The sequence below is a fragment of the Populus alba genome, chromosome 15 (assembly GCF_005239225.2).
Source record: "Populus alba chromosome 15, ASM523922v2, whole genome shotgun sequence".
NCBI classification, from domain to species: Eukaryota; Viridiplantae; Streptophyta; class Magnoliopsida; order Malpighiales; family Salicaceae; genus Populus; species Populus alba.
In genome coordinates, this window is record NC_133298.1 from 3,190,165 (window position 1) to 3,211,739 (window position 21,575).

At 35.6% G+C, this 21,575-nt stretch overlaps 1 pseudogene; it reads right to left on the reverse strand.

Annotated features, from left to right (window-relative positions):
- Window positions 1–4,481: 4,481 nt before the first annotated feature.
- LOC118055678 (coatomer subunit delta-like) lies at window positions 4,482–9,952 on the reverse strand (annotated as a pseudogene).
- Window positions 9,953–21,575: the final 11,623 nt, after the last annotated feature.

The window sequence follows — 21,575 nt, forward strand, 5'->3', positions numbered from 1 at the left end:
CATAGTTTCTTTATCTGTTTCATTTTCTTACAACCAAGAGTGATTCAAACGAGTAGTTCTTGGACCTAGAAGTGGAATGGTTACAATCTTAAGAACTGTGTTTGGTCCTTCACCAGCCAACCCTTAATCCCAATCAATAAGCCACAGATAAATTCTCCCAGACATGAATGAAGAGTAAAATTCAAAAGATGAATCAATTTCCGAATTCCATGTCATAAGACCGTCTGTTTTGTTTCGCCAATATTCATATGGATTTTGGGACGATGGATTGCCAGTTGAAACAATTTTGTTGATTTGAAAAAACCCAGAAGAATATTTCAGCAAAGAATTGAAAAACCCAGATGTAAAAGAATATATTTTATCCAAGCGATGCTTAACTGCAGAACGGTTCTGCCAGAACCTAGTCAGTAGTCACTACGATGCAGAAGACACAACAGTGCAAGAAGAAGACGAATTTAGCAACAGTGCATGAACTTTAACCTACTAATATATGCGCTAACAGTGTTGGCAGTCACAGATGGCTTTCCGTGAATTAACTTTTCACCTTCAAAAGCCCATTTGTGCAATAATTTAAGCTCACATCCCCCAGATCAACCACCCTTGTTGTTTCACATCCACGTTGACGGAGTTTGAGCAAGCAAGAAGAGCTGCAGAGAATGCAACATAGAGGGCGGCAGATGGATTAAAAGACTGCAAGGGAGAATGATTGTGTTATTTTTTAAAATATTTTTTTATTTTGAAATATTTTTAAAATAATATTATTTTATTTTTTAAAAAATTATTCTTGGTATTTACATATATATAAAAATATTAATTTGAAAAAACAAATATTTAAATTTTTTTTAAACACTTTAAAAAAAAAAAAACCAAACATTCCAGAAGAGAGAAGTTTTTGCCTTTGGAATTGAAAAATCCAGATGGGTCTCCATATAATACTTAGAAATTGTCGATACCATCAAAAATCGTTGTTTGTTTAGGACCGCTGGCTTAACCATTTGCATCTAGAGATGGGTTTCGCTCATTATTGTCTTAACAGTTCTTTATCGTGAAATTATGTCCGCCACCTAATCTGATCTGCTTTTTATATTTTAAAAATAATTTTAAAAAATAATTTTTTAAATTTATTTTAAATTAAATTTTTGTTTGATATTTTTAAATCATTTTCATGTACTATTATTAAAAATAATTTTTTAAAAAATATTTTTAAATAAATAATCAATTAACAAAGTCAATTAACACGCCTTAAATACACGGGTGTTTTACCCTGTAAATTACCAAAGTCAATTAACAATTATTAATACCTGATTTAACTTCTTTTTTAAAAAAAAAGTAATGCTAATTTAATTTATTTTTATATAAATCTTGAAATTATTAATCTTGATTAATCTATTCAACTAGCAATCCAAACCTTGCCACCTTACTCAGGTTTAATAACTTCGGGAGTAGGCATAATGATTTCTTTTTTTAGGATAAATTAGCAGAAAAAAAGAGAGAAAAAACCAAATAAAGGCAAAATGACATAAACTTGTCTGAAACGCGGGATGTGAATTTAAGCTGCGTTGATCAAGGTTGTTAATACTGTTTCGACAGGTGTTTCGTTTTTTCAATTGGAACGGAATGTTTTGATTTCGGAGTGTTTCGACGTGCCGTTTCGAAGTTGTACTGTTGATATATATATTTATAATTTATAAAATATATAAAACTCAAACTAATAATTTTTTAAAAAAATAAATTTAAAATAAGCTAATTAAATTATATTTTCATGGCTTCGTCCTTTCGGCTTATAATTAAGTGATAATTAATGACATTAATTTTGAAGTTGTTCGATACCACAACAAATTAATTAATCACTACCACTGACAATGAGATGACAATAATTAGGAACTTTCTTGTGTGTAATTAAAGAATATAATTCTGCCTGCTATGTGTAGAATTCAAAGCTTTGGCGTGGTTAACAATCAAGAACTTTATTTATTTATTTTCAAAGTTTCAAATTAAAACGACAAGGATCAGAGGCTTTGCAATTTAAAATTAGTGTGTCATCATCCTCCCATTTGGAGATTAATAATTTAATATTGCTAATTGTCCAAGAAACGACAAGCACTAGAGTATTATTTGTTGACCCATGATAAACAATAATTTATCTGCACAAAGGGTTAGTGCTGGAAGGACGTTTTTATAGTTTATTGATTTGAACTTGAACAGAGAAAAGAGATCGCATCTTAGCTTTGGGTGTACTGTGCAGTTAATGAAAAGGTACCGGGTTTAATTTCGAGTCTTTGACTCGATGGTTTTAACCCGAAACTGAACACCTGAATTTCGGCCGGAACGTTCCGGCCGAAATTTGACCGGAATTTCCGGATCAACTCGAGATTTTAAGCGAGGTGAAACTTGTTTCCGTTTTATTTTCGGTTTTTTTAACTGGTACGAGACGTTCCGGGCATTCCGGCCGAAACGGAACGGTATTAACAACCCTGACGTGAATGGGTCGAACTACTGTGAAAGTCAGCCTTCTAAAATTAAACAACAAATTCCATACGAGAATAGTAAAAATACGAACAGTATGATTTTAGAAACTTTGAATTATTGACTTGGGAAAGGACTTGGTCAGTATCTAAGTGTCCGTCGATAATTAGAGGGGTTTTTTTTTTTAATAATGATTAAAAGTATAATAGTATTTGTTTTTTTTATTTAAAAATATATCAAAATAATATTTTTTTATTTTTTAAAATTTATTTATAATAAAAAATATTTTTAATATTAACATATTAAAAAAACTGAAAAGCAACAATGAAAGTAGCAAAATCTATCTATAGATGAGAAGAGATTGGATGATCAGTTGATTAATTACCATGCAAAATGATTAAGTAGTGAATCCACCATCTTACCCAGTGGAAGAAAATGTCATTGTTTTTAATCCTATGTATAGATCATTAAAAGAAAACAACGATCAAGTGATTCTCTTGACATGGTCAATACATATGCCTGGTCCATTCGATTTCTTGACGTATGTAGTCCTTGAGCACACGCTTTTACGGAAATTTCTTCAGATACGTAAAAAGTTATCATTGTTCGTCTGTGATCGCCGAAAACAGTATATATATAGGAGGAGCGTTCGAGTGTTCTCTCACCAATATTGTCAGCAACAAAAAAAAAAAAAAAGTTGCTCTCTCACGCACCCAGCCGGCTTGAAAACACAAACCCTAGCTAGATATATAGGTGAATATTGCTTTTAATAACCACGAGTTTGCTTGCTTCTTATAGAGAACAGTTTCAATCTCTTATAGAATCCAATGAGGATTATTCAGTGGATTAAAACGATGTTCCGGAAGTTGCTGAATAAAAAGGTGAGTGTGCAATGAATTTCTTTGATGCATGGTTCCTTGCTCAGTTTGTTTTCTATCCAAGAGTTCCAAACCGGTGAACTCAGTCATTTGGTTAGTAGAGCCCAAAACGTATTTCAAGTTGAATTTTGTATGGTTCCTTACTTGGACGAGGTTCATTTGGTTTTTCAAAATTATCTACATAACTGGTGAGTGGAGCCCAAAAGAAGGTGCTTTCCAAAACCTCCAATTTGAAGATCTTACACAGTTTGAAAGAAGAGAGGTTTGGGTGTATTAACGAAATTCAACTTGAAACTATTGTGAGCTGTAGCCAACACAGAGGACCAATCCAACTATGGCTTTTGTTATCTTTCAAGCTATTGCATGTTGTTGAATTGTTTCTTACATTTATATATTGTTTTTCCAGGTAACTAGGCCTGATGATTTTTTGAGAGAGGATCAAGAAGCTTTACTAGAAAGAAATCCCCATGGAGACCTAACATGCCAACGTTGTATGAAGGAAATGCGTGTCCTTGAGGAACAAGTAGCTCACAAAGACAGGGAAATACAGTACTATAAGGGACTCCTTAGTTCTAAAGATCAGGAAATTCGAAGGCTTGAAAAAATGAATATGCCACAGAACCCACAGAGCAGACCATGGTATCCAGAAGAAGACATACTTGGAGCACATCCATCTCATGGAGAAAACCGTACTCCATCGGGATTATAGTAGTTTTGTAGCCTAAAGCTTATTGGACCTCCAATGGAACCAACATAGCAGCTCATGTATGTAGAGTTACTTGTGCTCATCTATATACTTGTAAACAAGTATATGTTTGGGTCATTATCAGTTATAGTAAATTGTATTTAAATAATACATGTAATAAGATTTAAGATGCTGATTATTGTCATCAAATGATAATTTTCTAGGAAGCAGAATAGCATTGGGGCTGTTGGAGTAATTATGGTATGGAGACAAATAAATAGAATGATTGATTGATTTAGAGGCATGAGACAGTCTTTAAAGTGTTTAATTTTCTTACACCAAAACGGCGTCTTTATAATACAATTAAAGTCTTTAAAAAACTAAGAGGAAAAGGTACGACTATCGCTTGTTGGCTGGTGAAGGAAATGGGTAGAGAGTGATGGGAAAAAGACTGAGCCAATATCTTCCGAGTATCTATCATGCATGTAAAACACACGCACGCACACTCACTTGTATATATTCTTTATCATCTACAAATAATAGATATAACAATAAGAAAAGAGAAAGTCGCCAGTTTCCATGGAGGTTATTTACACTAACAATAAGAAAAAGAAATTAGGCAGAATTAAGTGCATTAGATGCCAGATCAATAATTTCAAAATTGCGAACATGCTCATCAAATTTTATAACAAACACTAAATAGTTCGGAGATAACTCATACTTTGGTGCATTCAAGCGAAGTATCTATCACTCAGACTACTTGGTAATTCTCTGTGATCAATTGAGTCCTCTGGGAAAACTTGGGAGGAGCTCCACCTTTCAGGGGCAGGATATTGGCAACCTGCAAAAAGAGAGAAAAAATGAAGCTCGAGGTAAAGATAATTGGAAGAAAGTCTAAAAGAATCAAGCTTTTAATCAGCTTGAATCCCTGATATTACCCGCTACACAGTGGAGAGGAACAAGAATAACAAACTGCAACAACTAGCAGTGACTGTAACTCTACGATTTCATGCAATGATGATAGCACAATTCATCTTTATGAGCTGTGGGCGGTAATGTTGACTATACAGCTTTATTTTGTATTACATGCGAATTTTATCAATCACATGCAAGTTTTACATGTGAAGATCTTCAAATGGGTTTGAATCAACTTTAATCATTAAAAAGGCCAACAGAGGAAGATAGTTCACAAATTGGAAATGCAACCATTTTCTATACAGGTACAAGTTCATTTATTAATAGTCAAAAAGATTTTAGACAAGAGCAAACCTTTAGCTCACTGTATGTGCTAGTGGCTGAAAAACTGAACAAGTAATGGGGAAGAATGCGATGAGTCTCCTGATGGCACAACAAACTCCATTGATCCACTGTCCACAAAGATTATGGCACGTTATAAGAAACCCTAGAACCAGGTGTATTTTTCAAATATCAAGCACAGGGTCTGAAGTGATAAAAAATACTCCTAACATTTGCTTACCTGCGGTTTGAGTTATCAATGAGAAGAATGGACCATTCTAGGATGGAATTTCTTGCGTCATACCTGCAGGATTGAAAATAATGAATAGTATTGAATGGCCACTTCGCCTGATATTATGTATACCGTGAAAAGTAGGAGATGAAGAGTATGGCACACATTGGTTATCAGTAGATATAAAATAGCATGCATCAACAACATCAAAAGAATCTTCCAAAAAAATCACGTGATTTCAAAGAATTCCTAGGGGCATGCGGCATCCCAGCAGAAAACACTTACAGCTAAGGTGAAAATATCATATGATTCCTCCACCTAAGGGCTTCTCGGATTTACCCCCCATATACCTGAATGGCAATCCTTCTGGCTTTTAATTTAATTCGTGTTGAAATATAATTTTAAGGAACTTTAACAGACATTTCCATATCAAATTTCTAGATTAACAATTTCATGCATTTCATCTCACTTTAGTAAAAGCCAAATGTTCAGAAAGGAAAGAATAACATCAGAATCAGATACGATTTGTATTTCCCCCAACATATTGATCTCCACCAAACTAACTTCAACCTGATACACCAATGAAAGAGAATATAATGGAGCAAAGTTCTTACTTCCATTCCCCATCAATCTGCCTAACATTTGGTGCCTCTCGAAGGGCTGGTAGAGGAACTGCGATCACAACATTTCGTAGATCAAACATGGATGACGCTTCATACTCGATGCTGACATATGTTTCATTTCCAGACTCAGATGGCCAGCAATTGACTGCAATATGCATGAATTAAACATAACATTAGAGCAAACAGCAGAAAGTGTAGAGTGATCAGATAAACTGCTGCTTCAGATTTGTACCCACTTGTCAACGGCACCATTGACTCATCAACACTTTGCATTCTCCACTTCAAAAGACCAACACCTGCATCCCCAGTTTGACAAGCGGGGAAAGGTCTGCTGGGATCCCTCAAGCCCAAAATGTTTTCATTAGCAAATAATTCTTTGTTCACGTTAGGATGTGTCTTGAAAAATGACACCTGGATTCCCCCAGTTTTCAATCTGCAAAACAAAGCAAAAATAATAATGTCAATAAGAACTAGCATAGAAGCTACCACAATAACTTCAAAACCAAAGCCATGTAAATACATTCTACTCAATGCTTGATGCTCTTGCCAAATCAAAATCTAGTTATCTGTAGATGTTAAGCAGCCACTATTAGACATGGAAACAAACTATTTAAAAGCAGTTTATTCATCGGAGGGGGCAGTGTGATTTACTATAAATGATCCAACCCTTCAGCAACATCCCACCATGGCCGCAAATGATATAGATCAAATTAGGAAGCCAACCTAGTTCGATTAAGTTTAAGCATTTCAAATGTTTAGGTAAATTCAAGTTAGGTGAAAAAGAACAGTAATAAATTGATGTGGCTGATGTGGAAAGATGAGCATTCAGCTAAGACACAATAGCAAAACTAGGAAAATGGTAGAAACCCTTTTGCTCACAAATATGAGATGATGGTAAAGAAATTTCCCAGTGCAAACTTAGAAGTTCTCATAGTTTAAAGTCGTGGATGCCTAGTCATCTCTCACTTGATGAGACAAAATATTTCTTTTCATAATCATGTAATGGTTTTTCTTTTCAATTTTTTCGTTACCTAAATCATGTGTGTGGGCACACAGACAGAGATTGCAAGAGAGAATGAGATAGATGACAGACCTGAACTTGGATGAGTCCGTCTTCTTGGTTAAGAATTTGAAGTGATAAATGCCCTTGAACATCAAAGTGACTCATTCCACCATCCCGTTTTAGAGTGACATTGAGTTTCTCCTCAGCAGTCAAAGTGACAGGATCAGTTAGTTTTTGAGCAGCTGGTGTATACTGGGTTGACTTTGATGGCTGCACATCTTCAACGATCATTTCACCTTCTGCTTTCAAGGATTCCAAAAACTGGTTTGCCCTTTGGGTTTTGCCGAGCTTCATGCCAAGGCCTTTGGGAGGAGCAGTGGCAGATGAAGGTTGACGACCTGGTGATGCCAGATATATTCAATCAAAAGTAAACTCCCCAATAATTGAAACCATATTTTCCAGAGACAATTCAAATAATAATGTTCAAAAATAGGTTGCAGCAAACAGAATTAACTAGATGAGGATTTATAACCTCGTTAAAAAATTTCAAACAGTCAAGAAGTTCAAGTGTAAAAACATTTTTTCTTAGAAACTTTTAAGAGTTATTACAAATCATACTTACATCTACCAGACAAATCTAATCTGCTAGTTATCAAATCAGAAGCAATGTCTATAGTTGGCCAGAAATGCAGAAACAAACCTTTAGGCTTGCTGGAAAATGAGTCAACATCACTGGTCAATCCAAACCCAGATCCACTTCCAAAACCACCTCCTCCGCCACTGGAAATGCTCATATCATTAAAGCTGCTCTCAATTCTTCAGAGCCCATTGAAGACATAAAACCTCCTTTTATTACCTCTATTCTTTTCAATCTACAAGAAGAAGAAAAAAATGAGAAATATTAATAGTGCTGTATACAGGACATAAATCTGCAGGTATTATTTGTGGAGCTATAATAAATAGATACCTTCATTTGGTCAATCTTACTAGCTTCTTCCTTCATTCTAAACGCTTGGTCTCATCAATCTTATTCTGCAATACCAGCTTGTGCAGTTTTCTCTTCATGACTCTCCATCTCACAGTACTGCTTAACCTGGGCAACAGTAAACATTTTCCTTGTGCCCAAGAGAGATAACCTCATCAAATGCAAAGATCAGCTCAAAAGCTGTTTGACAAATACCCTCTTCGTCAAGAGACATGGTATACTCAGGTACCTAGAAGCAAACTTAAGGAATCAACTTAAAGCCTTTATATGTACATTAATGAAAATGAATATCATAGAAAATAAAATCATGTTTCAAAGCTTTTAAAATCTAGTACGAATAGTACAAGGAGCCATCAAGCATAAAAAAGATAAAGAAACATAGCAAACATGAACACAAAGCATGTGAAAAAAAGGGGGCAGCCAGGAGCCAACTCAACTCCTTAGCATCCAATGTGAGTATAAAACATTTTAATGTCCCATTTTAAGAACATGAAGCTGCTAAAAAAAAAGGCAAATGAAAGAAAGATACCAGTTTAGAGAGCAGCCTCAGAGTGTCCAAATCTTCAAGAATGTTGCTCTGTTTATTCGTAACAAGCAGCAAGTACATAGCCTCTATTGGCTGGTAAACATAACGCACATTCTCAGTCTCAACATAAGTATGCTGCTTTCCAGACCCTATCAACTTGGGGAAAGCAGCAAGGAGACCTTCAATTCTTATCCGAGACATGTCCACAAACTGCCTCGAAACAAGCACTGCAAGTGAACCAACCCAAAAAATATCAAGCAGAGCAACACACAAGACAAAAAAGCCTCACTACAACAACACAGTTACTGATATTAATCCCAAATCAAATCCACGATTAACTAGCTCAACAAATGAAAGAACCTCCAGCACCAACATTGCACCATACACCTGCTCAAATCTCAACATTTATGGGAACCACAGAAAATGCCTCCCGATACACACAGGACCCGCGATGCTCAAATCTGAGCAAAACATATATCTATAATGGTAATTCTCAAGATTTGCACACCTAGTTTATAAACATTAATAAAAATCATTAATAAAGGGTGCGGTGCTTTACAGATTTACGTGCAATTGAAACAATGAATGTTAATTCAGATTAAAATAAAACACACTAAACATTTTTAACTTATTGCATTCGAAATTTACCGGGGGGGGGGGGAATTAACAGAAAAAATATTAAACGCAAGAAACTCACCTTTACCGTTCTTGCTCACTATAGAAGCCGCAAGCACAACCTACATTGAATCAAAACTAGATTTTACCACCGAAATAAATTATTTTAATTCAATAAAAACAAGCAAAAGAGGAGGAAAAAAATCTTACCATCCTGATGTAACTGGCACAGAAATTAACACCTACAGAACAGAACCAAAAGAAATTAAATAACAAATTTATCTAATCAAAATATAAATTGCACGGATCTACGAAGAGATAAATTCAGATCTAACTAAACAGCGAGATCACGTAATGGGCATGTTTGGTTTCTGAGAAAACCAAGGAAAATTACGAATTCATTCAACGATTTAAAATATCAGATCTGACAGGCAAGCACAAGTGGGATAGTAATAACAAAATCATGAGATCGCGGATTGAAATTCGATGGATCAATGGCTGAAATTTGATTTTGAGTGAGAGAGATCCGACGGTGGAGATTTGAGAAGGAGGAAATTTAGTTACCTGAATAGGAAGCGGAGAGAGTGTTGTGCGAGAGAAACGGAGTGTTTGGGCTGTGAATAAGAGAGTGACAGGGCGAATGTGAGGAAGACGAGGAGGAAGGAGACGAGGAATTGGGTTTTATTTTATTTATTTATTTATTTATTAATTAATGTAAGTGTAATTAATGTAAGTGTCGAACTAATTTATATATACATCCACTAATTTTAAAATTTTAAAATGATTGTTTAATTAACGATTGTTTGCTGAAAATTAATTTTTTTTTAAAAAAATAAATTTCAGAAAAATAAATTTTAAAAAAAGTATTTTCTGATATTTTGGTAATGTAATGAAAAATAAGTTAGAAAATATTTTTTCAAGTGTTAGGTTTTATTATGGAAAATAAGCTGGAAAATAATTTATTAATATTTTATTTTTCTCAAGTTTATTAAAATAATGAGGAATAAATCTTACAAATTAAAAAGTTGAATGAGAATGAAATTGAAAAAAATATATAATTTCATAAATTATCTCAAATAAAATAAATAATAATCAAAATAATAGAGATCAAATCTAAAAAATTAAAAAAATGAAGAAATTAAAATAATAATAATCAACATTTCATAAATTATTTCAAATAAAATAAATGACAATCAAAAGAATGAGGGACCAAATTTGATAGATAAAAAATTTCAATAAAAAAACGATAAGAAAAAAGCAAATAACAATTTATAAAAATAAGAACCAGAGTTAATATAAAAATAAAATTTTAAGAAATGAAATTAAAAAATAAATATTCAAAACAAAAATATATATAACAATCAAAAGTTGATGATCAAATTTGATATAATCAGAAAATAATGACATTTCTAAATTTTTCACAACTTCCGGAAAATGTTTTCCCCCCAAATTTTTCAGGAAAACATTCTCCCGAAAACCAAGCTAAATTTTCCTTTTACTGGGAAGTGTTTTCCATTGACCAACTTTCCAAATGGCAAATAAACACAAAAAAGTTTGGAAAGTGATTTTTCAGAAACCACTTTCCAGAAAACAAACACAACTAAAGAAAAAATATTTTCCTGAAAACCAAGCCAAATTTTTCTTTGACTGAAATTGACTGGAAAATGTTTTTCGTTGATCAGAAAATATTTTTTGTTAACCAACTTTTCTAATAACAAACAAACACAAAAAAATTTAGAAAATGATTTCTCGAAAACTACTTTCCATAATGAAAATTAGTTTTACCTTATCACATGTTGATCTTATTGGAGGCCCATATCTACAGGCTTGCTGATTTCATAGTCAGGCCTGGTCCAGTTTCTGTTTTGTTTATTGAGAATATTTGGGCTCTTAGGAGGGTTAATGGGCTTCTAATTATGCTCAAAATAAACATTTAAATTACAGATAAATGTGTAAAAATGTTGTTTCATGGAGGACAATTTTGCTTGACTTGAATATTTTATGACGGAGATTATATTTTAGACGAGTTTACGAGTTTTTTTAATTTTAAATTTTCCTGTTAAGTCGTTTGCAATCTATTTCTATTTTCTTTAGACTACTTCGATATAATAATTTTAATATAAACTTTCTCAAGTCTTATGCAATACATATCTTTCTTTCAATTTATTCTTTTATAAGTTTATTGTTTTTTAAACTTCGATATGCTTTTTTTCATTACGTAATTTATTCGTCTTCTTTTACAATTTTATTTACAACTTCATTTATCATCTCTACATGATTATTTAATTTTCTTCCCATGCAATCTAACAATTTTTTTTTTGTTTTGCAAGTTTCTTGCTAATTGGAAGCGTTCAATGGTTTAATAATATAAATATTTGACTAGCTCAATGTTAGCATGGCCTTGATGAAAATACTTTATGAGTAATAAAATTAAAAAATTAATTAAATTAAGAAAATAAAAAAAATAATCAAACTAAAAAAACTGATGAAACTGATTAGAATTTTAAAAAATTGATCAATTCAGTTTTATTAAAAATAATTTTAATTTAATTATTTTTTATAAAAATTATTAAATCGACCGAAAATAAACACTTCTAGAATAACTTATTAATTTTTTTTAATGCTTAGAAAAAACACAAAGGAAACTAACAGAATATTTGGTGAAGCACCTAGATGTGCTATTACGAAAAGACTACACCTCAACAATTATTTGGTGAAGCACACAGATCTTCGAATTGTAGAATTGAGAATCAGCATGAATGACGAGAGAGGGTGCATGATTTTTTTCAATATTTTCCCTTGATTTTTCCACTCGATCTCTATCTACCTAAACTTTAACATCTTCTTTTATATATATTATATATATATATAAATGACGGGCCACCCAAGTTTTGCTGTTGGAACCATGTGAACTCTGGAGTGCATAAGTTGAAGTGGACGTAAAACTGCTTCTAATTTTAGACCAACAATATGCTCATGTTATTCTTTTACCTGGACGGTCTGATTCGAACAATGATGGCTTTAAAGCAGTTTTCGACGTGTTTACTGGCTTTAATATAAATTAATTTAATTTATATAAGAAAACTTCTTCATTGCAATTGTTTTTAAGAGGAACAAACCTTTAATGTAAATTTATGAAGAAAATTATATTTCTAATTATTTTCATGTATTTCACAAAAATAATAATATAAAAAATAAATTTGAATTTTTAAAAAAAATACAAATTGACCTCTCCTAAATCTATTACATTATTAGCTTTAACATTTTTGCTTTTTTAGCACTTTTCTATAGCATTTTCACAGTGCTCCAAAGTACAAGTAGAGGTTAAAATCATTTCAAACGGTTTAGTCTAGTTTAAAAAGTAATCAAATTAACTAATTTTTTCTTGAAATTTTAGAACCAAACCGAATCAATCAGTCAAATTCGATCGAATTTGGTTTTATAAAAATCAAATAAATCTAATTTAATTTATATATCTTCTGGTTAGATTAATTTTTACGAGGATTTTAGTTTATGAAAGAATTTAGTCCAATTTGACTGAACACATTGACGTCTTAATTCTTTCCTCTTGTACGTATCCTTTAATGGTAAGTGGATTAATGACTAATTAGGGATTATCTTTACTAATTAACCACACCCACAAGAAACTGGGTTGCTAAGCAAGTTTTGTGCCTAAAGTCAAAGATTAGGTTAAAATCCATGCATGCTGATGAGTTTCAAAATGGTTGGATTTATACAAAATAAAAATTCCATAAATGTAATGATTATCAACACTGGACCGATGCAAAGCATATGCACTGAGTAATTCCCTAGAAATTTAATAAAAGGCTATTATGTGCAATGAGCCGACGGCCAAGTGACGAGCATGAGTGCTCTGATTTTGACATGCTTTTACCATGGATGCATGCACTTCGTCTTTTCCATAGGGAATTGGGCTCAACCTCTTTCTGGGTTTCCCTGCATAGTTACCATCTTTGTTCGTTCAAACCTTGGACCTTTCCTAATTTGGCAAATTTCACAGAGGCAAGCTTGCATGCATGACAGGCAGTAGTGGTTAACAGTCACAACTCACAACATGGCGTAATAATTTTCTTCCTTTTTTCGCTTTTGAACGAAGGGTTTTTGTGTTCTTCTGTGCCAGTCCATGTGAAGACAATGGAAGAATCAGAATCATGGCATCATGCTTTGTGTAACATGGAGACTGATGGACTCCTCCAATGGTTACCAGTGAATCAAGAATGTCGTTAGAAACTATAATTAGAAGTCATAAACTTGAATAACTATTTTCTTTCTTTCCTTTGTCTGGGAGGCAAGGAGATATGGAATTAATAGCGAAGCAATCAAAATTTATTTCTGTTTTGTGTCAGCAGCACCAGCAAAAAAATAAAAGCCCTGATTTTTTGGGTTTTTTATATTAAAATTATAGTTTAATTAAAAAAAAATCAGGATGACTAGATTGTTCGCTCAAGTTTTAATTAGCTCCATTAACCAAGTTATAAGTTAATTTGTTGAATCACGTAATCAAGTTTTTGGATTGCAAATTTCTTGGATCATAATTAACTTGGTAAATTGCATAATTAGATGTCGTTTTTACACTAAAATTTCAAATATCATGCATGTGAAGCGCATGCACATCTGAGATTTCTCTCCTTTTTTTTTTTTTTTTTTTTTTTTTTTCTTCTGCAGAGGTAATAATTGAGTTAAAGCAATAGAGGCATGCACTTTGGTAAATTGTAATGACTAGGAAGGTTCTAACATGGCCTCCACAGTCAATATTTTATATATATATCAAACTTGAAGTTGAACAAGCAGACGAGAGAGTAAAGGTACGTAGGGAAAACAAAGATACAAAACCTTTTCTCCTCCTTCATTAATATTTTTCCATCTTCATAAAAGTACTGTGCTTATAGCATGTGTCACACCCCCCTTTACAAAAAATTTATGAAGGCACGACATCGGCTGGCGATTTTCGTTGTGTTCTAAGGATTTGGTTCTTTGGAGTCGCATCTAGTATTGGTCACTAGGAACCCTAACTGGTCTTTTCAGAAATTTCTAAGGCAGGGACTGGTTGCGTAAAGGGAAGGTACTAGCACCCCTAATACGCCCTACCTAAGGTAAGCTGCTTGGTGTTTGGTTTGCTCTATAGTCTATGGTGTTGGTGTTTTCTAAATCCCGTCACTCGTAAATCGCAAGGAAAAGAGAATAAAAAAGAACGAAGAAAATTTCACAATTCCTAAAAAAATTACTTTTTCACAGGCTCGTAAAACCGTGGAGAAAAAAAAAATTTTTGAAAATATCCTCGATTGCAGCCAAAGCTTCTTTTCAAACATGTGCGTTGATTTATTACTCCCGATAATATTTTGGATGTTCGTCCCTTTTAAGGATTTCTTCATCAAACATTAGCGGTGAACAATAATCACAACTTCTCCTCCAAAATAAGATTTTTATATTTTTTGGAATATTGGCCAATACCCTTTGGAGTTTTACAAACGGGTTGTAAAATCACAAAATGCAAAAAATGATTTTTGTGTTTAAGAAATCTATGCGAAAACACATTTTTCAAAAGCTTCCAATATTTTTTTTTTTTTATAAAAGAACATTCAAAACGTGCTAGTGTATTGGCCGTATGCATGAAAACAAAACATTTTTTTTTTTTACGAAAACAGGTGTTTTTTAAATACTGAAATTATATCCCATAGTATTAAAAAAACAAATCAATATATACCAAGAACAACAATATACTTTTTTTTTACTTTTCAAATTTTTTTATTTTTTATATTTTTTTTTTTATTTTTTAGAAAAAAAAAAATATATACACACACATGCATAATATAATAATATAATAATATAATATAATATATTAAATGGGCTGGGCCGGCCCAATTAATTGGGCCGGACTCCAGCCCCAAAAGACGTTGGGCCGGACTCGGCCCAACAGTGTCTTGTCTTCTGGGCCGGACCGGCCCAGACCCGCAATCTGGGCCAGACCGGCCCAGCCCCAAATCATTGGGCCAGACCCCGTCTGGCCCAAAAGAAAAAAAAGAAATGAACGGGGGGGGAATTATTTCCCCCCCCGTGTCTCCTGCATGCAGAAACGATTCTGCATGCAGGGGCAAGAAATAAAACAAGATAAAAAAAAAAAGGTGCAGGGGAGGAGGCGTACCTGGCGCGGCGGAGACGATGGCTTGCTGGCGGTGCTGCGGTGGAGGCGGTGGCAGTGACCTACTCCTGTCGACTCCTCACGGCGAATTCCAAGTGGTCCGGCGACGTCCTCTCGGTTCGTTTGCTTGGTTTCGGTTTTCTCACTTCCCTTCCGGTTTCAAACCTTCCCTTTGCTTTCGGTTTTTTCTTGGGTTTTTTTTGGTAACTCTCTCCTCTGTTATGGTGTTTCTCTCTCTTCCTCTCTCTCTCAACTGTCTCGTTTTTTGTTGTTTTTTTTTTTTTCGGGTCACTCCATCGGTCCTCTCCCTCTTCTCACTCTGCTTCTTCTCTATTTATAGGCAATATCGGGGCATGCATGGGGGAACAAGGCGTGCTGGTCGGCCAGGCGCCGCTGGCCAAAGGTGCTTCTCTCGGGTTCGGTGGCGCGGGCGGGTGGTCGGCCAGCGGCTTCGGCTTCGGGGGTCCAAAAGTGTGGGGCGTCGGGCCATGGCACGTGAGGAGAGAGGCGGGGACAAAAACCCCGGTTTTCCTCTCCTCTGCTACGCCTGCGGGGGGGAAGAAGAGGAAACAGTGCCGTTCAAAAAACGGCACCGTTTGGGTCTTTTTTTTTTTTTTTTTTTTTTTTTTTTTTAAAACGCATGAAACGGCGTCGTTTTGGAGAAAACGCGCGTTTCAATTAAATTTGGCGCCAGAAATGCGCCAACGTTCACATCAGTCCCCCAATTATTTTTGTTCTTTCAATTGCGTCCCTGACAATTTCGGTCTTGGTCCGCCAAGTTGGCCGGCCTTTTTCCACTTTGGTCCTTGGCCTCTAAATTATGCAATTTAGCCCTCAATTGATCAATAAACTTCCAATTTCTTCAATTAGGCCCCTCAATCAACTCCAAACAGCCCCCCTATCTTTGCGCCTTTTCCAAATTGGTCCCTGGTTTCGGATTTTCACAATTAAACCCTAATTGGCCATTAAACTTCAATATTTATGCAATTAAGCCCCTGATTTGACTTAATAAATTCCTAAAAATCATAATTTGGCCCAGAACTTTAATTTCTTCAATTTAAAAGCCCCAAATTGACTTAAAAAAATCAATTTTCTTGCAATCAAATCCCTATAAATCCAATAAAAAATCAATTAAACCCATAAACATCCAAATTTGGGGCTTCTCTCCTCAAAAATTCAAATTTTCTTCTCAATAGGGTTCTCGTCTTCAAGAATATTTTGTCAAAAATCCAATCTTTGTATCTTTATACTCTTGACCAATTTTCTGACCATTTTCCGAGCGCTTCTGCTCTTGTCATTTTCTAACCTTCTTTGGCTATTTATTTTTTTTTTTTTTTTTGCGGGGACCCGAAAATGGGTTACAACAGATGCCCCTCTTTATAGAGCTTACGGAGCGAAGGTTTTGCGCAGTAAGTTTTATAAAGACAGTCCAACTAAACTCCGAAAACTGATCTGGTCGAAGCTGGATCGATCTGAAACTCTTTCTTTACAACAATCCTCTTCGGCCATCGGAATCCCATCTGGAAATTTCCCTTTAACAAAAATGAAAATATGAGGTCCCTTCTGGCGACCCTTTTTGAAAAATATCGAAATGCGAGATCCCTTCTGGCGATCTCCTTTAATCAAACTCATAATCCCATCTGGGATTCCTATTAACAAAACATGAAGTATGAGGTCCCATCCGTGACCTCACCAAAATAGTGAAATGCGAAACCCCTTCTGGCGATTTCAAACAACCTGGAATCCCATCTGGCGATCCCTTTTAACCAACATGAAATACGAGATCTCATCTGGCGACCTCCAAATAGTGAAACACGAGATCCCTTCTGGCGATCTCAAACAACATGGAATCCCATCTGGCGATTCCCTTTTATTCAAAGCTGAAATATGAAGTCCCTTCTGGCGATCTTCATCGAAAAACGAGATCCCTTCTTGCGATCTTTTTTTAACCAAACCACTTGGAATCTCATCTGACGATTCCCTTTTACCAATTGCTATCGATGTCGTTCTTCCTGTTGGCAGGGTCTGAAAAAATATATATCTTCTCTTTTTTCTGTTCTAGACTCAACTTCACCAATAATTCTTTCTTCGTCCACAATCTCGTTAGAATGCACTAAGATCTCCTCCTGTAACGATAAAAAAACATACATGCAATGACTTTATGATTAGATGCAATGCATGCATTCGTACCTGGTTTTGAAACATAGGCCCCCATCCTCTTTTCTATGTTCATGAGACTTCCTCGTAACATGAGCGTGCTTTTGAAGTCGTATGCCGGATTCATTTCTCGTGTTGCCTTTTTTCTTATCATATTCTTGGAGAAAAAGTATTTGACTTTCCTCAAGTAGCCCTTTTCTCAAAATGTAAGACTTGTTCTTGCTTTATGTCATTGCTTTTGTCAAATGCTTTTAGCTTGGTTTCAAATCTATAGGCTTCCGTAAAAACTTTTCATAAAACATCTTGTATTGCCCCCAGTGTAGAGGTGTGATCCTAGTTTGAGCTTTTATATAGAGAAGAATTCGTTCAGTCGATGCTAAACTTTTTAAAATGAGTGAGGAGATGCACTGTTGGGATTAATGCAAAAAATGATTGTTGTGAGATCAATGCACAAAGGAAAGAAATCAATGGCCAAACTTTGCTTTATTAATTTAGGGAACTACATCAAGTGTAATATCTTTTTACAGAGTCAGAATTCACAGGCCGAGCTAGGTCTTCTCCATCCATTCTAGCTAACTTCAACGCTCCTCCTGAGAATGCCTTTTGTTACTACATAAGGACCCTCATAATTTGGTGCCCATTTTGCTTCGATCATCTCCCGGTAATGACAATATTTTCTTCAATACTAGATCCCCTTCTTGAAACATACGCGGTCTAACATTCTTATCATACGCCTTAGCCATTCGTTTCTGGTAAAGTTGGTGATGACATATTGCGGCCATCCTCTTCTCACTGATCAAGTTCAATTGCTCGTATCTCACTCTGGCCCACTCGGCCTCTTCTATCTCAGAATCTATTAACACTCTTAACGATGGGATTTCCACTTCCAAAGGCATCACTGCCTCCATACCGTATACAAAGAATATGGGGTAGTCCCTGTTGAGGTTCGAACTGCGGTGCGATATGCATGAAGGGCAAATGGTAACATCTCATGCCAATCCTTATAGGTGACTACCATCTTCTGAACAATCTTTTTTGACATTCTTGTTAGCAGCTTCTACGCCCATTCATCTTTGGTCTATATGGCGAAGAATTGGAATGCTTGATTTTCCATTTAGTGCAGAGCTCTATTATCATCTTGCCGTTGAAATTCTGGGCATTATCAGTTATAATCTGTTCTGGGGGACCATACCGACATATTCAAATCTCTCTCAATAAATTTCTTTCACCACTTTTTGTGTCACATGAGCAAATGACCCGGCTTCTACCCATTTTGTGAAGTAGTCAATAGCCACGAGGATAAATCTATGACCATTGCTCGCTTTTGGTTTACAGGTCCAATCACATCAATTCCCCACATCGCGAAAGGCCATGGAGATGTTAAGTTAAACAGAGGAGCTGGTGGCATATTGACCTTATCACTGTAAATTTGACATTTGTGACATTTTCTGACATAGTTGATACAATCTTTTTCTAGTGTCATCCAAAAATAACCAGCCCTTTGGATTTTCCTTGCCATCATGTGCCCGCTAGCATGGGTTGAGCAAATCCCCTCATGGACCTCTCTTAATGCCTTTCTAGCATCTGCTTCATCCAAACACCTTAACAGGGTACCATCAAATGATCTTTTATATAAAATCTCTCCATCTAAATAGAAGTCTATAGCCAACCTTCTCAGGTTTTCTTATCCGTTTTAGAAGCTCCCACCGATATTCCTGATTCCGCACAAGATTCTTGATATCGTAATACCAAGGTTGTCCGTCCCACCTCTCCTTCGACTAAACAACAGTGCGCTGGATCATTTCTAATATCAATGTGTAACCGGTTGTACCTTGCATTTGAGGTCAATGGTAGTCATAGCAGCTAGTGTGGCCAAAGCATCCGCAAAATGGTTCCCCTCCCTTCCTAGATGGGTGAATCTAATTTCTTCAAATTCCTTTGCTAGCATGGATAGGTATTCCTGGTACGGCCTCAACTTTTCCTCTTTGGTTTGCCTTCCCTTTAACCTGGCAGATGATCAACATTGAATCCCATATACATCTATCTTCTTTATCTTTAACTCCAATGCCGCTCTAAACCGAGTATACAAGCTTCGTACTCAGCTGTATTGTTGGTGCACTCAAATGTAGTTTGACCGAAACTGGGTATTGTTTCTTATTAGGAGAGATTATTACCGCCCCTGCCCCCGTTACCATGTACATTTATGCCCGTCAAAAAACATGGTCCACCAATCTGTCTTCTCTTCTTCCTTTTCTATTGACGATATATCTTCATCAGGGAAATCAAAATCCAAAGGTTCGTAATCTTCAACACATTATCGGCCAGATGGTCTGCAATGGCACTCCCTTTTACGGCTTTCCTTGTCATGTACACTATGTCATATTCTGCCAATAAAACCTGCCACCTTGCAATTCGACTTGAGAGAAAAGGCTTATTACAAATATACCTCAGAGGATCCAATTTTGAAATCAACCAAGTGGTATAGTATAACATGTAATGTCGTAACCTCTTTGCCGCCCACACCAATGCACAACACAGCTTTTCTATCTCCGTGTATCTGGACTCACATTCAGTGAATTTCTTACTCAAGTAATAAATAGCTCTTTCCTTCCTTCCGGTTTCATCATGCTGACCCAATACACATCCCATGGCTACTTCAGTTACGGTTAGATATAATACTAGAGGTTTCCCTGATACAGGAGGTACCAGTAAAGGTGGATTTTGTAAATAATGCTTGATTTTATTGAATGCCTCCTCACACTCCTCATTCCAGGTTCCCGAGTTCTTTTTTCTTAGTAGTCGGAATATAGGCTCGTATGTTGTTGTTAGCTGAGCTATAAATCGAGCAATGTAATTCAACCTTCCCAAAAATCCTCTTACTTCTTTCTCCGTCTTAGGGGATGACATAGCTTGAATGGCCCTTACTTTGTCTGGATCCACCTCTATGCCTCTATCGCTTACCACAAATCCCAACAGCTTGCCCGATTTAACTCCGAATGAACATTTTGCAGGATTAAGCCTTAGTTCATACTTCCTCAACCTCTCAAATAACTTCCTTAAAACTTCCACATGATCTTGTTCCTTTTTAGACTTGGCAATCATATCATCTACATACACCTCAATTTCTTTGTGCATCATGTCGTGGAATAGAGTCACCATTGCTCTTTGATATGTTGCAAGCCCGCATTCTTTAACCCAAATGGCATGACCTTTGTAGCAGTAGGTCCCCAAGGTGTGACAAAAGTTGTTTTTGCCTTATCCTCGGGAGCCATTTTTATTTGATTGTATCCTGAAAAACCGTCCATAAAGGAATAAGTGGAACTTCGGGCAGCGTTATCCACTAAAACATCTATGTGTGGTAGAGGAAAAATCATCCTTAGGACTAGCTCTATTCAAATTCCGAAAATCTACACAAACTCTAATCTTCCCTTCTTCTTAGGCACACAACAATGTTAGATACCCATTGGCGGATATCTAACTATTCTAGAAAGCCAGCATCCCATTGCTTTTCGAGCTCTGCTTGACCTTGATCCAGACGTCCGGGTGGCCCTCCTCAGTTTCTGCTTGACTGGCTATACCCTTCTTTCCAACGGTATCTTGTGTTCTACAATACTTGTATCCAAACCGGGCATATCTTCATATGACCAAGCAAAGACATCCGAATATTCTTGTAAATAGGGTGATCAGTTTTATCCTTTGTTCGGAAGTAATTAAGGTACCTATTTTCAACTCTTTCCTGAGCTGACCATTGCCCACATTGATAGTTTCGAGTTCCTCGTGGCAGGCTTCCAAGTCTGTTCCTGTTGTTCTACTAGCCTGGTGAATTTACTGATATTGCTTTCATCCCACTCTTCTTCTTCCATAGATATTACATGCTCGTTCAAGTTTGGCCATTTATTCTTGATGCTAGATGTATGTGATGTTGTAGGAGATCCGCTTCAGGATTCCTGAAAGCGGGAAGTGCTTGGTGTAAATGCATATATAATAAAACTCAATTTTTGAAAAAGTG